General features: G+C 53.1%; 1 long non-coding RNA gene across 1 annotated transcript; it reads right to left on the bottom strand.

Annotated features, from left to right (window-relative positions):
- Window positions 1-6,180: 6,180 nt before the first annotated feature.
- Window positions 6,181-9,179, bottom strand: LOC110138061 (uncharacterized). Its single transcript, XR_002314102.2, has 3 exons — window positions 9,091-9,179; window positions 8,179-8,279; window positions 6,181-6,642 (listed from the first exon to the last, which is right to left on the bottom strand). It is a non-coding gene; the product is annotated as an uncharacterized lncRNA (long non-coding RNA).
- Window positions 9,180-16,687: the final 7,508 nt, after the last annotated feature.

The following is a 16,687-nucleotide window of genomic DNA, read 5'->3' as shown; positions in this document are numbered from 1 at the left end:
ACAGTTCACTCAGTGTCCGACTCTTTGCGACCCCATGGACTGTAGCACGCCATGCTTCCCTGTCCATCACCAACTCCCGAAGCTTGCTCAAACTCATGTCCACTGAGTCGGTGATACCATCCAACCATCTCATCCTGTCATCCCCTTCTCCTCCTGCCCTCAATCTTTCCCAGCATCAGGGTCTCTTCCAATGAGTCGGTTCTTCACATCAGGTGGCCAAAGTATTGGAGCTTCAACTTCAGCGTCAGTCTTTCCAATAAATATTCAGGACTAATTTCCCTTAGGATTGACTGGTTGGATCTCCTTGAAGCCCAAGGGACTCAAGAGTCACAGATGCAGCCAAAGCCACACTGCAGATAAAAGGAGGGATTCTGAAGTTATAAAGGCCAGAAAGTGAAATGTTCACATTTCAGGAATTATGAAGAGGTAGCCTCTTGCTGTTGAGACTCAAAGCTACCTCTAGGTGGCGACATTGGCTAACCTGAGGGGCAAGCTTTGGGGTGCCACTGTCAGCAAATTACCCTGGGAGAGACTGTCATCTAGCATCACCCTGTTTTTAATGTGTTTATCTATGGGGAGAATGGTTTCTAATGGAGATTGTTTATTTATTTGGTTGCGTGGCATGGGGGATTTAGTTCTTTAACCAGGGATTGAACCTGGTCCCCCTGAATTAGGAGTGTGGAGTCTCAGTCACTGGACCACCAGGAAAAGTCCCACCCCTTCTCTTTTTCAACTTCATCTGAGGGTACAGATCTGAGAGAGAGGCCGGGGTCAGAGAGTGCACCCTGCCCACCACACTCAGCATCTGCCACCTTCCGCTGGCTGCCCTCCGGGGTTCTCCAGTCACCCCTCACCCATTCTTAAGTCAAAACAGAAGCCGGGGAAGACACGATTTTCCCAAGCCATGTGGCCGACTTCTGCAGAGTCACAAGGTTCTTCCAGATACCTCATTTCTTTGCAAACTCAGCTGAGGGTTCTGAGGGTTCCATGGAAACTTTGGGAGAGACATAGTTGGAACAAGAGACCCCTCAGACTTGTGCGTGTCTGCAGATCAAGAAAAACTAAGGAGAAGATTCGGGGGGGGGCAGGGAACCCTGGGAGGCTGACTCAAACCCAGATCACTAAAGGAAACCGAAGTCCAATATGCCCACAGCAGGCCGGGACCTTTCGCAGAGAGAGCCACGTTGTGACTTTGTCTTGTGTTACGCACGCCAGGCATGAGTGTTCAGATTTCCGTCAAAGCCCTGACAGCGTCCACGGCCAGTTTTCTGAGTGACAACATCATGCCATCCTGGACCACACCCACCCATGCAGCCTGTCTCTGACGATGCGATCCAGCCCCTGGACCCCGGTCGCCCTGGTACCAGCCCCAGAAGGTCTGGATGCTCAGAGATCCCACAGTAAATCCTTCAAGGTTTTGCCTCAGGGAGGTTCCTTACAGATTCACTGCATCTCTTAACAAAGCAACCTCTTAATATTCAAATGGTCCTCCTCCACTTGCTTTTCACATCACTCATGGCACACAAATTACTATCCCTACATCCTCTGATTCTGCCCTCGCGGCAGCCAGTAGGGTGATTTAGGCTTTGGGGCGGCGTCCCTTTGTGCATGGGGCACCGAGACCCAGAGAAGGTTCTGTGTGCTCCTCCCTGAGGTCAGAGTGGGTTGGTGGCAGGACAAGAAAGAAACTCAAGACCTTTGATTCCTGGTCCAGAGCTTGATCACCACACCACCTGGCCTCTGCTGTCTCAGCCTTTAATAATTAGTAAGCGGCATATCCTTAGATTTATAAGCTTCATTTAGTTTACTTTTGTTTTGATTTCTTTGGCTGCACCGCTCAGCTTGTGGGATCTTAGTTCCCCAACCAGGGATCGAACCGATGCCCACGGCGGTGAAGCTCCGAGTCCTAACCACGAGGGCCTCCCTATAAACGTCATAGAAAAGAAACTTCTTAACATGAAAGAAATGGATGTGCTCCAGCCTGCAGCCATTGTTGAGAACTGACACGGCTTAATGCAGAACAAACTTCGGAACCCCAAGTAGAGGGGATGGGAGGGAGAGAGAGAATTAAACCCAGCCTGACTGGACTCACCCTTCCCTTTCTTTTACCCTGTTTCCCTCACATAGATGCAAACTGTGCCACAGGCTGCAGGGCTCAGAGAGTGTGGAGAGTGCCCTTTACCCCCTTGGCCAGACAGGCGTTGAATTCTGTTCCCCAAGACTGGGCCAGGAGGAAGGAGGTCAAACGGGGCATTTGGAAAATCCAGGACATCCTTGTCCTTGAGACGAGAAGTGTCCCCAAAGCACTGAGCGGGGACGCCTCGCCCCCCTGTTCCTACAGGGCTTCGATGAGACTGGACGTGCAACAGTGCAATTGAGCTGATCCGCGCTGGGAGCCGTGGCTGTCTTTACCATGAAATCAGTTGAATGTTATTACATCAGCCTCGTGACTAAGGGCGAAAGCATCCAACCGTCCACGAGACAGTTTTTGCTAATCGGCCCTCCCCTCAAGCAGCACGTAGGTAGGAAGAGGGTCTCTCTTTTTTTTTCTACCCACTTTCCCTCAACCACACCCAGTCGTGCCCGGCTTTATACTCAGCTTGTAGATATCTCAGGCCACCTGTGGCTGAGTCTCGATTCGCAAGGTCGAGTCCCTCTCTGAAAAAAAAAAATCATTTCAGGGTCCCAAAAGGGACCTCAGAGCTGACACTGTCTTCTGTCAATTCCAACACAGGGGGCTGAAATGGCATACGGTGAGGACAGAGGTGGGGAGTGGGGCGACGGTGGGGGGGTACTCTAGTCACATTTTTTTGTATTTAAAAATCAATACACTATCCAGCTTCTGAGCTTTGAGACCCCAAAGGAACAGGAGCCACCCTCCGAGTGCCGATGGCCTTCTGGAAGGTTCTCTCCGCGAGCTGGCTGGCTGCACTCCTGCCTGGAGCTCCCCAGCTTCAGAGCTAGGCTTGACCCAGCTGCCAATCTCCAAAATAAAATCAATGTGTGACCTTATTCACCAGCTGTACCGAAGAAACTAGCGCAAGCTAGGGCCAACTTTGAAGCCAAAAAGGGAAGATGAGAAGTTGGGGGAGAGAGAGAGAGAACGGGGGTGGGGGGGAGAGGAAAAACTTGGCTGGACATGAAAGGTGTCTTGTCTGTCTGTTCCCCATTAGGCTCAATTCTCTTGCAATCTGCAGCCTCGACATAATTCTCTTGACCAGAAACTCTCCGGAGAGATAGTGTTAGAAGGAAAAACAAACAGAATAGCATCTCGGACAGCAAAGTCACTTAAAAAGCAATCCGGGGGTGGAGGGCGGTGGGGAAGAGAAGTCAGCTCCTAGGGGAGGGTGCGCCTCACAGCAGGCCGCCCATGGAGGACCACTCCCCTGGGATAAAGACACAAGGGGCGGGGGGACCCCGAGAGAGGGCTGGTGGGCCAGGCGAGGCAGCGAAACCCCAAGTCCTCTGCCCCCCACCAGCCTCTCTGATGCCTCAAAACCCACCTTGGCTGGCTTTCCCAACTGTGCACTCAACACAAAACCCCACGGTGCTGGGCTTTTCACAGCCTGCAGTGCATGGAGGGGACTTCAGAAGGATTACCTGAGAAAAAAGTGGTCCCAGTTTGTCCTAATTCCACTTCTTGTTTCTGACTGCCGCCAGCAGCCAAAGGCTGAGAACTATAAGCTGGCAGCCAGCTCCCCAAGCTGCAAGGCCTGTTCCCCCAGCCCCCTTCAACCTGCCTTTGAGCAAAGCCATCAAGTGTTCCAGGCCCCACCCGCGCCTGTAGGAGCCTGGGGGGGAGGTTAGGACTTTGGAGTCAGGGTGCAGTTCTGCACTCAAGTTTCTGGGGCAGGCATCCTGTGAGAAGAGAGGGTATTGGAAGAAAAACTAATCAGAAGAAGAAAGTAAGAGCTTTTCTCTGCCTTTCAAACTTGTTTATTGCTAGGATATCTGATTTCAGCGGAGGAAGCCGGCACTGAAGCAAGATTTTTATTGGCCCCAAGCAAGAGGCATTCGGGGTTTGCCTTTGAATTGGTTTCCCCAAACCTGGAAGGACAGAAGCGCCCTCGCTGCTTTGATGGTGCAGCTCTGTCCTCTGGGGCCCCCCGGACTCCGTTTTCTTTAGCATCCTCTAAATGCCCCTTGGAGGATGAGGCGGGGAGTGATGGGCCCAGAGGGGGAGGTGGCCTCATGGATATTTCAGAGAGGAGAGTAGAAGAGGGGACGAACAATTAAAAAGTTCAGGAATTGGCTCCAGGGCTGTGCTCTCTGGCCCCCTTCCCCCGAGCAGGGACCTGGAGGAGGGAAGGTCTGGTTTGGATGAAAGCTCAGTGTCTCTAGCTGACGGGGCTAGGCTGGCTGCTCGGAGGGCCAGGCCTGATGGTTTCAATGTGTGCAGAAGATAAAGCCAGATCTGCAAAGGCAGGCCCTGCCCACGGCCCTCCTCAGCTGGGCCGGCAGGCTCCAGGGAGGGGGTGCCCAGCTGGGCCACAGGCTCCAGGGGCTGCTGCTGACCCCCGCCCCCTCCCCGGGATCCCCACGGACATCTTCCTGCCCAGACAGCAGCTGTTTGGGGGCTGAGCCCCCGCCCGCCCCATCTACCCTTGGACGCAGGCTTCCTGCCTTTCTCTGGCTTCCCAAAAGGGCATCTCCTCCCCTGGAGAAAGAGGGGGGTGCACCTCCATTTGGGGGCCTCTGGGTGAGCCCAGCCAGCTCACCTTTTACCCCCTCTGCATCTGACAGCTGGCTTTCCCTGGGATTCCCCCTCATCACCCTTCCCCCCACAAACCACAGGTGACAGGAGGGGCCCCAAAATGGAGGACTCTAAGTGTCTTTGCAGCTTGATTCCTCCATGGGTGGGAGTTTGCTTCTAGGGGTGCCAGGATTCTGGGGTGTGCGCTGATGGTGGAGGGCAGCCTTCTGCCAGGAAAGAGCCTCTGCCCTGGTATGGCCCTCTTCCAAGCCCAGGTCGGGGGCCAGGAGGTCCGCGGGAGAGCCACCTTCCCCCCACCCCCACCCCCGGGCTCACAGCGTCTGTGTGTCTGTGCGATGGGTCCCTGCCCATCCCCCACCCCCCAGCCCGCTCCTGGAGCACTCTGCTCACCTGGGATGCCCGGGCCCACTTTGGCAGCCGCCGTGCCGTTTGGCGCTCTGAGCTGAGGCCCGGAGCCTCCCTAGGGCAGGAGGTGGGGAGCAGGGAACAGGCCTCTCACTGTGTCCACTGCGAGGAACCCAGGGCATCAAAAGGGTTTTATAGAGTGAGCTCGGGAACCAGCTCCAGGGAGAGGAGCTGCAGGCATAGGAGAAGAGGGGCCGCACTGGGGGAGGGGAGCTGTGTGCATGCACACGCACTCACACAGGCGCAGGCGTGGCCACGAGGCTCGCGCCAAGACTCTGACACCCGTCTGTCTGGGTCCGAATCCCCAGTCTGCTCCCTGCCGGCCACATTCCCTCGAGCCAGAGACTAAGCCCCGTGGTGCTTCTGTCCGCCCCCCAGCCTGTAAACAGGGCCTCATGGTGTCCTTGTGACGTTTAAATGTGATAAAGCCCGTCATGTGCTCTGCACAGAGCCTGGCACATAGTAAGTGCTCATTAAGCATCGGGGAGCAGCGGTGGACCCAGCCTGGCTTGGCTTTGCAGCCTGCTGGAATCTCTGCGGAGCAATGGGGCCAGGGGAGCGCTGATGTATGGAGCAGACAACTGTCAGGGGCGGGGGTATCGAGGTGGGGGGAACTGCCAACTTCTTTCAGAAATGAAACAGGAACTTCTGCGGCTGAGGAAGGGGACCCTCCAAGAGGCAGTTAAAGCCCGGAGAGCCTGACAGGCTCCCCTCGGGGGTCTGACACAGGGAGGGTCACGTGGTAAGGCCAGGTTCCCCTTCACAAGCCAGCGCAGGACAGACACCCAAGCCTCCCCTTCCGGTTCCCCTAGCTTGAAAGGAAAGAGCTGGCTGGAGACTGGGGCGCAAAAAGAGCAAAAGCTGCCCAGAGTGAAACCAAAACTCCACAGCGTCTCACAGGAGAGGAAAGGAGAAAGGAACGCACAGAGAAGGGGACCCCCCCTGGTGGCTCAGTGGCCAACTCCAGAGCCCCTCAACCCCAGCCCCACGGGCCCACCAGTCACCAAGAGGACAGCTGCTGCAGGGAATCAAGGCTCCACGCAAAGCCCAACTTTTCCAGCCAATTAGAAATCTAGGGATTCCCTGGAGGTCCAGTGGTTAACACAGCCAAAGGCCCCCGGGTTCAATCCCTGGTCAGGAAAGTTAAAAAAAGAAAAAGAAGTCCACTCTGCCAGGCTGTGTGAGTAAGGACGTTTCTCTGAGATCCCTTGTGACTGGAGGGGCTTCCCACGCGCTGCAGGCGGTGGGAAGTGACCTATCAGCAGGGGAGAGGGTGACAGTGACCCAGAGGAGCGGGCTTGGGAATCTAAGGATGGCCTCTGGGAGGGGCCGCTCCAGAAAGCCCGTGGGCTTCCAACCCACCCCGAGACCTCCTTCCCAGGCTGCGTCTACAAAGAGCAGAGAAGTCACAGGAGGACCAGGTCACAGCCGCCGCTGGCAACAGGACTGGAAAGAGGCCCTGCCTGGCTTCTCTTTACAAGCTTTTCCGCGCTGTTCCTCTTCTTCACCATATGCGTGTATTCCTTTGATAAAAATAATTCTTGTAAATAGTGGTGAGGGCTGGAAGCAGGCTCGGCTCTAGACAAATGTTTGAGGTCTGCCTCAACCTGGGCCTCCCTGCCACAGGCTTTGAAGAGGAAGAATCGCCCCCCACCACCCGACCCAGAGCCCCGGGGGGTGACCCCAGACATGCCAGACCAGCCTGGGCCGACCTCCACCTCCCCGCCTGCTCAGAATAATGCCGCATCCTCCTACACCAGCTGTCTGCTCCTCTTCTGTTTGCCTCAGCCTCCCTGGGGTACCACGGGGGTGGGCGTGCGAGCCTCGGCCCTGGGGTGCGGAGACTGACCAGGGACTGACACCCACCCACCACAGGGCATGGGGCAGTCACTGTGGGGGGTGTCCCGAGAGCAGGGCCCACCCAGTGGCTCCACAGGGCACCCCAGCACAGCACGGAGAAGCGGGTGGCTGGTGAGCCGTCCCCACCACACACACTCACACACACACACACACACTCACATGCTCACACACATGCACACACACATACACAGTCACACACATACTCACACATGCACATGCTCATACACACTCACATGCTCACACACATGCACACACACATACACAGTCACACAACATACACACAGCCACACATACACACAGCCACACATACACATGCACACGCTCTTACACACACATACACACACTCACATGCACACATTCATACAGTCACACACACATACACATGCACACGTGCACACACACATGCACACACACACACTCACATGCTCACACACATACACACACTCACAATCAATCACACACACACATGCTCACACACACACATGCTCACACACACTCACATGCTCACACACACACAGTCACACAGATACACACACAGAGTCATACACACACAGTCACACACATACACTGAGACACGTGCGCACACACACATAAACACACATGCTCACACACAATCACACACACTCACATGCTCACACACATACACAGTCACACACACATACACACACTGACACACACACTCACACACACATACAGCCACACATATACAGACACGGTTACACACATAGTCACACAGATACACATACACTCACACAGACATACAATCACACACACACATGCTCACACACACATACACACATGCATAGAGTCAAACACACACACTCACACACATACACACACTCACACACAGATATACACACACACTTGCACACACACACACTCTCACACACACACTCACACAATCACACAGAGTCACACACACATATACAGTCACACACAGACTCATCCACACACATACACACACACAGTCACACACACACAGACTCATACACACACATACACTCACACACACACACATACACTCACACACACTCGCACATACACATGTACACTCGCACACATACACATTCACACACACACACTCACACACACTCACACAGTCACACATACACGTGTACACTCACACACAGACAGACATACACTCGCACACATACACATTCACACACACACACTCACACAGTCACACACACTCTCCTCACCAGAGCTGCTTCTCCTTCCTCTAGGCCCTGAGTACTCTGACCCCGGTGGGGCTCCGGGAGGGGTTGCCGGCCTGGGACTGAGCCCATCCTCTCCGCTGCCTCTGAGGAGAAAAGGCTGTGGATGGAGCAGCCCCTGGCTGGAGGGTGGGGGAGGACTATCTAAAGAATCGGTCACGGACCCCGAGGAGCCCAGAACCAGGTGGGAAGTGAGCCGTCAGGGGCACCAGGAAAGCCCCCCGCACCTTGACCTGCCGAGAGGCCCCCGGGTCCTGAGCCACCTGGGAGATCCCGGGCAAGAGAGACGCAGCGTCCCCGAGCTCTGGGTGCTCAGGAGCTCATGGGGGGCTTGAGCGCTGGCCAGAGAGAGGCAGGAGCAAGAGGGGGCCCTCATCCACCCTACCTCCCCCTGCACCCCCAGGGACAGGCGTCTGTCCTCAGCCCAAGGCGCCAAGCTCCTCCCTGCCCCAGGCCTGATCATCCTCCAGGCCGCTTAGCTTTCACCTCCTCAGAGGCCTGTCCTGACCCCCTCAGGGTCCTCTGCCCTCGTGGCACTCTCAAAGGCCCCCTTCCCTTCCCAGCACTCGTCTCGGTGTGTGATTAGACACCCATTCGTGTCCATCCCAGCCTCTCCTAACTGGCCCATCGACTCCTGAGGGCACCAAGCTGGACTCCCCCAGCTCCAAAGAGGGATGGACCCAATGCTTGATTTTCTCCCCACATCTGACCCTTCCTGAGTCTTCTCCAGCTTCATAAACAGGATTCCATTCTCACAGCCTAAGTCAAACACCTAGAAGTCCTTCTGGACAGATCTTCTCACTCCTGCTCACTACGTCAGGGATCCCACTGGACGCAATTTCCGCCCACACCCCACCTCCCTCACCACCTCCTTCACCACCAAACCGTCGCCCTAACCTCCGAGCGGGTCTCCGGGCCCCATGGTCCTCCCACCAGAGTCATCCTCCACATAGGAGGCAGAGAGGAGATGTGAAAGTCCAGTTCAGATCAGATCATTCCTCTTTTCAAACACTCTAGAATTCTCTTCTCATTCAGAATAAAATCCAACATTCTTCCCGTGACCTTCCTCACCCTACGTGACCTAGACCTGAGGTCAGGGATACCGTGATCACCGCCCTTTCCCTCCCTCTCACTGCCGGCGGGCGGCCTGGTCGCTGGCTCTTCCTTGATGGGTCACAGCTGGGGACCTCCCATCATGCTGCCCTGTCCCCCTAAACCCTTGGGCCTCTTCCCTCACTCCTTCAGAATTCAGCTCGAAGATCACCTTGTTAGAGAGGTCTTCCTCACCACTCTTTTTTTTTTTAATTGAAGTATAATTAATGTACAATAGTATAGAAGTTACAGGTGTACAATATAGTGATTCACAATTTTATTATTTTTTTTCCCAATTATTTTTATTAGTTGGAGGCTAATTACTTTACAATATTGTAGTGGTTTTTGCCATACACTGACATGAATTAGCCATGGATTTACATGTGTTCCCCATCCTGAACCCCCCTCCCACCTCCCTCCCCGTCCCATCCCTCTGGGTCATCCCAGTGCACCAGCCACGTGCACTTGTCTCATGCAAACCTGGACAGGAGATCTGTTTCACAATGATTCACAATTTTAAAGGTTATATTCCATTTATGTACGCATGCTCAGTCACTTCAGTCATGTCTGATTCTTTGCCACTCTATGGACTATAGCCCACCTCCTCTGTCCATGGGATTCTCCAGGCAAGAATACCGGAGTGGGTTGCCATGCCCTCCTTCAGGGGGGATCTTCCTGATCCAGGGATCGAACCTGGGTCTCCTGCGTCTTCTGCGTTGCAGATAGATTCTTAATCGCTGAGGCACCAGGGAAGCCCATATTCCATTTATAGTTATTTCCAAATATTAGCTATATTCCCTGTGTTGCATAATATATCCTCAGAGTTTCTTTTATATGTACTGTTTGTACCTCTTACTCTTCTACCCCTATATTGACCCTCCTCCCTTCCCTCTCCCTACCACTGATAACCACTGGTTTGTTCTATCTGTGAGTCTGCACCTTTTCTGTTATATTCACTAGTTTGTTACATTTTTTAGATTCCACATATAAGTGTGCTATCGTACGGTATTTGTCTTTCTCAGTCTGGTTTATATTTACCTCTCTCCAAGTCCACTATGCGGTTACAAGTGGCAAAACTTCCTTCTTTTTTATGACTGAGTACTATTCCACTGTATATATATCTTCTTTATGTACTCATTGTTTGATGGACACTTACGTTGCTTCCATTCCCCCATTATTCTTTATTTCCTTACCCTGTTTAATTTTGCTTCATTGATCTTATCCTCACCCACTAGATTAATATATTCATTGGTTTATTTGCATATTATCTGGCTCCCTCTGCTATAACATTACCTCCATGAAACCATGGACTTTATCGTCTATGCACGGACTGCTGTATATTCAATGCTCGAAACAGTGTCTGGCACATAGTAAATGCCCAGTAACTGTTGTTTAAATAATTAGAAACTCAGGAACACTTTGCTGAGCAAGTTAATTAAATGTCTCTTCTCTTCGTTGGTCACTAAAATAGGCTGGAAATCATAGAAATAAGGAAAATAATAGCCTCTTCTTGGACCTTCCCGTTCTAGTGGAAGAGTCAAACAGGTAAACAGTGAACTATAACAGGACAAAACCAAGACGGTTCCAATAAGAAACCCCACAGCAGGCCCTATTAACATTGACTGAGCATGTGAATGTGTCAGGCTGGTGTGTTTTGTTTTGTTTTTAATTTACTTTTATTTATTTGACTGCTCTGGGTCTTCGTTGCGACACATGAGATCTTCAGCCTTCCTTGTGGCACATGGAATCTTTAGTTAATGGCATGCAAACTCTTAATTGTGGCCTCTGGGATCTAGTTTCCTGACCAGGGATTGCCCAGGTCCCCTGCACTGGAAGTACAGAGTCTTAGCCACTGGACCACCGGGAAAGCCCCTGGGGTGTTTTCTGACTCCAGTCAACTCTCCAATTCTCCAACCCCTACTGGGAGTCCTGTAATTTCATTCAACTTTGACATGGACTACTTTATACAGACCACACAAGCTAAGGCCTCAGTTCCCCAAGACTGCCTCTACTTCAGACGTCTGGGTCGCCCATACTTCCGACCGACTGACTATAAATCGGAGATCCCCGTGACCCCCTCTTCAAGTTCTATAGTTTGCTAGAACAGCTCACGAAACTCAAGAAAACACTTTATTCACATTTGTTGGTCTATTATAAAGGATATCACTCGTAAGTATACCCATGGCTGATTCATGTTGATATATGGCAGAAACCAACACAATATTGTAGAGCAATTATCCTTCAATTAAAAATAAATAAATTATATATATAAAAACAAGGATACAACTCATCACTTCCACTTCCAGCCAAGTGGAAGCAATGCGTAGGGCAGGATGTGGGCAGGGGGGTGGGGCATGGAGCTTCCGTGCCCTTCCTGGGTGGGCTCCCTCCTGCCACCGTGACTGTTCACCAACCCAGAAGCTCTCTGAATCTTAACGTTCAAGACATCTTATAAAGTTCAATGTCCAGGCCCCCCATCCCATCCCCAGAGGCCAGTGGGTGGGGCTGAGACTGTCAACCCTGGGATCATTTGGTCTTTCAGGTGATCGGCCCCCATCCTGAGGCTAAGAGCACAACCCTCATTAGCATAAACTCAGCTGTGCCCAAAGGGATAACAGAAGATACTCCTGTCCCTCAGGAAATGCCAAGGGTTTTAGGAGCTGGTAGTCAGGGATGGCTGGGGATGAAGATCAAATACAATACTTCACTGGGGGTCCAGTGGTTAAGCATCTACCTGTCAATGCGGGGAACACGGGTTCCATCGCTGGTCTGGGAAGACTCCACATGCCGTGGAGCAACAGAGCCCATGAGCCGCTACGTAGCCCACAATCTAGAGCCCATGCTCTGCATCCAGAGAAGCCAGTGCAATGAAAAGTCCGTGCACCTCAACTAGAGAGTAGACTCCCGCACCTAGAGAAAGCCCACATTCAGCAACAAAGACCCAGCACAGCCAAGAAAATAAAATCCATTCATTAATTTTTTTTAAAGACCAAATCTCTTTTTATAGTATATCACACAGGCACCTATGACAAGTAATGACATCATCAACACAGCCCTCTGAAGTAAAGATTTTTTTCACCCCATTGCACAGATGAGAAAACTGAGGCCAAAGCAGATTAAGTGAGTTGCCTAAAGTCACAAGATGAATAAAATGGAGAGCCTGGGATTTGCATCCAGCTTCAGAGTCTCAAGCTTTTAAGCATGAGAGTCATGGTGCAGAAATTCATCCATCATTTCACTTAAAGGGTGAGTCAGATTTTCATGGAGACGGAGATTATGAGCCCCTCCTGTGGGAGGGTCTAAAGTATACACAGGTACCCCGTAGGGGGTGATGTCCGATCTCCGAAGGGAAGTCCTTAGAGGTCCAAATACTCATCTGGGTAGCTTCCCAGATTCATCTCTTCTGGGTTGAGGCATGAGCACTCTGCCATGAACCCTCAGTGTCACAGTTCCAACAGGACGGGCGGCTTAGCGGAGTCCCCACAGGGAAGTTCAGGACAGGGAAGAGAGGACAGAGCTCAGAGGACCACCCCAGAGAGCCTTCCTGGCAGGAAGGTGGGATAAGGGGGTGGTGTTCACAGGCTCTGAGCCTCCATGTCTTTCTAAACTAATGGAGCCCTGGAGAAAAATCATGCTGGCATTATCGATCCAATTATGGGCCATGACCTTCTCCACTGTTGTCCTGGGTCTGTGTTAGGCTCCTGCCTCTGGCATGAGTAGGCACAGAGCAAACTGGAAAAACTAACAATTAAATTCAGACATCCCAGGTGGGGCCTCTGACGGCTGGGAGAAAAGACCAGGACCTGGAAGTGGGAGGTGCTGGATACTGTGAGCTCTGATTCTATATGTGTTTATAATCTCTCATAGCCTTTATTTTATTTTTTTTTAATTTATATATTTTTATCTTTTGGCTGGGCTGCGAGGCATGTGGGATCTTGGTTCCCTGACCAGGGATCAAACCCAAGTCCCCCTGCATGGGCAACTCAGAAGTCTTAACCACTGGACAGACTACCAGGGAAGTCTCCCTCCTAGTCTTTAGAGACTATTCTCTTCTAGCCAAGGTGTGGAGCTCCTTGGGAAAGCTCCTGCCTCCCTTGAATCTGCTAGAAAAATAAGGACTGGGGGGTCCCCATTCCACCACTAGCTATGGTTTGGGGGGTGGATGTCTGTAAAGGTTCAGCTCAGAGAAGGTCAGAAAATCAAAATGGGACAACCTCAAGCAGAAGTGAGGGGATTTCTTGGGGTGATTATTGAGAGTGCCCTCCTACCCCAGCAATATAAAGCTCAGTGGTTAAAACTGGACTCTGGGACTTCCCTGGGGGTCCAGTGGTTAGGAATCCACCTGCCAATCCAGGGCATGGATTCGATCCCTGGTCTGGGAAGATTCCACAAGCCACGGAGCAACTAAACCCCTCTGCCACAACTACTGAGCCCATGCTCTAGAGCCTTGGAAACGTAACTACTGAAGCGCTGAAAGCCCGTCTTCCACAATAAAAGAAGCCACCGCAGTGAAAAGCCTGAGCATCGCAGCTAGAGAGTAGTCCCCACCTGCCGTGACTAGAGAAAAGCCCACGTGGCAATGAAGACCCAGCACAGCCAAAACAAATAGATAAACACATTTATATTTACAAATCCTGATTTCCATCACTTCCGGGCTGTGTATCCTTGGGCAAGTTTACTATTCAGGGTGCCTCTTCCCCTTTTGTCCATTAAAACAGCCATCCTCACCCTGGTATGAGGACAAAATGAGCTAATTCTTGTAAAATGTAGTCGCAAGTGCCCGGCACGTAACAAGCCCTCAGTAAACGCTGGCTGCCCTGTGCTAGCTCTGGTCTGCTCTGGGCTTGGAGAAAGGGGACACAGATCGTGACCCCCCCATCTTCCACTCTCAGCTGCCCCTAGGGGAGGCTCTGGTCAATTGTGGGAGAAGAGCCCCCCAGCCTGACGAAGGGGAATGGATCAGCATTGTGGCTGGAGGTGAGAGACAGGCTGGCCAGCAGCTAGCACCCAGCAAAGGCAAACTTTGTCCCTTTTTTTTTTTTTTTTGGACATTTTTTCCTCTATTTGTTTATTTGGTTGAGTCGGGTCTTCGTGGCAGCACGCAGAATCTTTGTGGCGCCTCACGGACTCTCTATTTGCAGCACTCAGACTTAGTTGCTCTGAAGCACATTGGATCCTAGTTCCCCCACCAGGGATCAAGCCAGGAAGTCCCGAGGAAAGCTTCTTTAGAGAGGGCTTAGAAGGTGTGAGCCCCAGGGCCGTTAAGGGGACAATAATGGCCTACTAAGTTCGAGTGGGTTACATTTCTGCCCTAGATTGGACTAAATTTTTGATCGGGCCCCCCTCACCCCCCATTTTGTTTCAGGCAGGATTAATTCAGCCTTCTCCCTGTATCACGCTACCTTATCCCAAGAGTTCAATGACGAGGTTATCCCATGCGATCAGGGCCAGGGCCCAGCTTCCTAACCAGATGTCGTGAGGGTGGGAACTCAGTTTGAGTCATCTTTTTATCCCAAACAAAATGCAACACATGCAGGCAACTCATTCATTCCAGCCTGTATCTCTGAGAACAGATAACCAGGAAGGTTTTTCATGGGGAAAGCTTTGAGTGGCTCAGAGAAAATAGCATGCAAAAAAAGGAAGTGGAGGATAAGTCCCCAACCCTGTCTCTACTGCTCATCCATCACCTTTCTGGATGGGAAGCGAGATCAAAACGGATGACCAGCAGGACAGGACAGCATTTTGCAAATGTTTCCACCCCGCACCTCATTCCCACCTGTGAGGAATCACTGCCTCATTAAAAGTCATTTGGCCTTGATTCAGCCTCAGAGAGCGACTGTTGCAGTGGAATTCCTTTTCAGACTTAACAGTGTCTCCGCTGAGCAAAAAAAAAAAAAAAAAGACAGGAGAGCTGTGTGACCCAGGACCGAGGCGTCCCCTGCGCTCGTCTCTGAGAAGTTTCCTGGCCTGGGAACAGGAGGGCCGGGTGGCAGACCTGCCTGTGGGCCGTGGCTCTCTGACGACCCTTCCTAGGAATGCAGGCCTGGCCCCTGCGCCCGCCCTGAGGAGGGCTCCTGCTGGGGGGGGAGGCGGCCGTCCCCTTCTCCCTTCCTCCATTTGCAATCACTATTTATTTATCTTTGGAAGTTGAAGGAACCAGAGCCTGCAACTGGGAGAGGCTTGTGGAGCCAGAAGAAGCCTGTGTCTGGGCTCAGCGTCTGCCGCCCACACAAGGGAAAGAAACCCTTCCCAGGAAAGGCGCGGGGTGGGGGGACCCCGCTGAAAGGCCACCGTGCTGGAAAAGGTACCACACAGGCCCGCGGCACCAAAGAAGGCGGCGGTCATCAGAGAGGCCACTTTGGTGGCCCAACGGAGGACGGAGAAAGGGGGCTCGCCTCAGGGGTCCCCCAACCCCCGGCAGCCTGCGTCTCCACCGCAAAGGTGCTATTAAGTGGCAGAAAAGGCCGCCTTCGTGGGGAAACTGAGGGAGTAGGCACACTGGGCCACACTTCACTCGGCCCTTCCGTCCCCAGCCGGGTTCCTAGCCGGCATTACAGCCCATCTAAGACCCACTGAGAGTTTTCGTCGCCACCGGAGTCGTCCCGCCCACTCACTCATTCGCAGGCCACAACTTGCAGTCACCAATTAGGGGGCGGAAGGGCCCCTTTGGACTGCGGAGATTTGACAGCCCAGGATGTCAGGGACTGCGTCCTTAGTCAGAGCCGCCCAGACCAGACCGGGCCCTCCTGACTCACTGCAGTGCTCTTCCCACAGCCAGTGGGAATCCCTGCTTTTGCCTTCTCAGTTCTGCTCATTCCCACCCAACAACCCACCCTCACACACCCCCGCGCGCGCGCGCCCATGCGCACGCACAGAGATGTGGAAAAGGTAGGCCCCTAGATCTGACCTGCCTCGGCCTTTGACCCCTCCTGGCCCAGTGACATGCAACCCCCGCTGGGCGAGGTCACCCGGCGGGTCCGAGAGCCTCCTTCGTCTCCAGCTCTTATATCCTGACTGGAGCAGGGCTGCGAGAGTGAGCTCCGGGCTTCCAGCCTGGCCCACCAGGTCAGGGGTCAGGGGAAGCCGAGCCTCGGCAACCCCGGAGCGGGGTACAAAGTTCATTCCCACCCAGGGACATCTCTGGTCAAGCCCGCGGGTCGATGAAAGCCCCAGAAGCATCGGGGTGCAGGCTGGACGGGCAAGAGTGAGGCAGGATTCCGTGGGAAGTGCTAGCGGTTGGCTGGGGTTGTCGAGAGGAAGAACCTCGGCTCGGGGGAGAGGGGCGGCCGGGAGACGTCCAGGGTCAGGGCGGGCGCGGGGGACGCGTGGGGCCTCCCGCCGGCGGAACGGCTGCGACTCGGAGGAGGGCAGCGGCCTGGCCGCGCATCGGGAGGCGCTAGGG

This window comes from Odocoileus virginianus, chromosome 32, assembly GCF_023699985.2.
Source record: "Odocoileus virginianus isolate 20LAN1187 ecotype Illinois chromosome 32, Ovbor_1.2, whole genome shotgun sequence".
In the NCBI taxonomy this organism is placed as follows: domain Eukaryota; kingdom Metazoa; phylum Chordata; class Mammalia; order Artiodactyla; family Cervidae; genus Odocoileus; species Odocoileus virginianus.
This window is presented reverse-complemented; position numbering and strand designations above follow the sequence as displayed.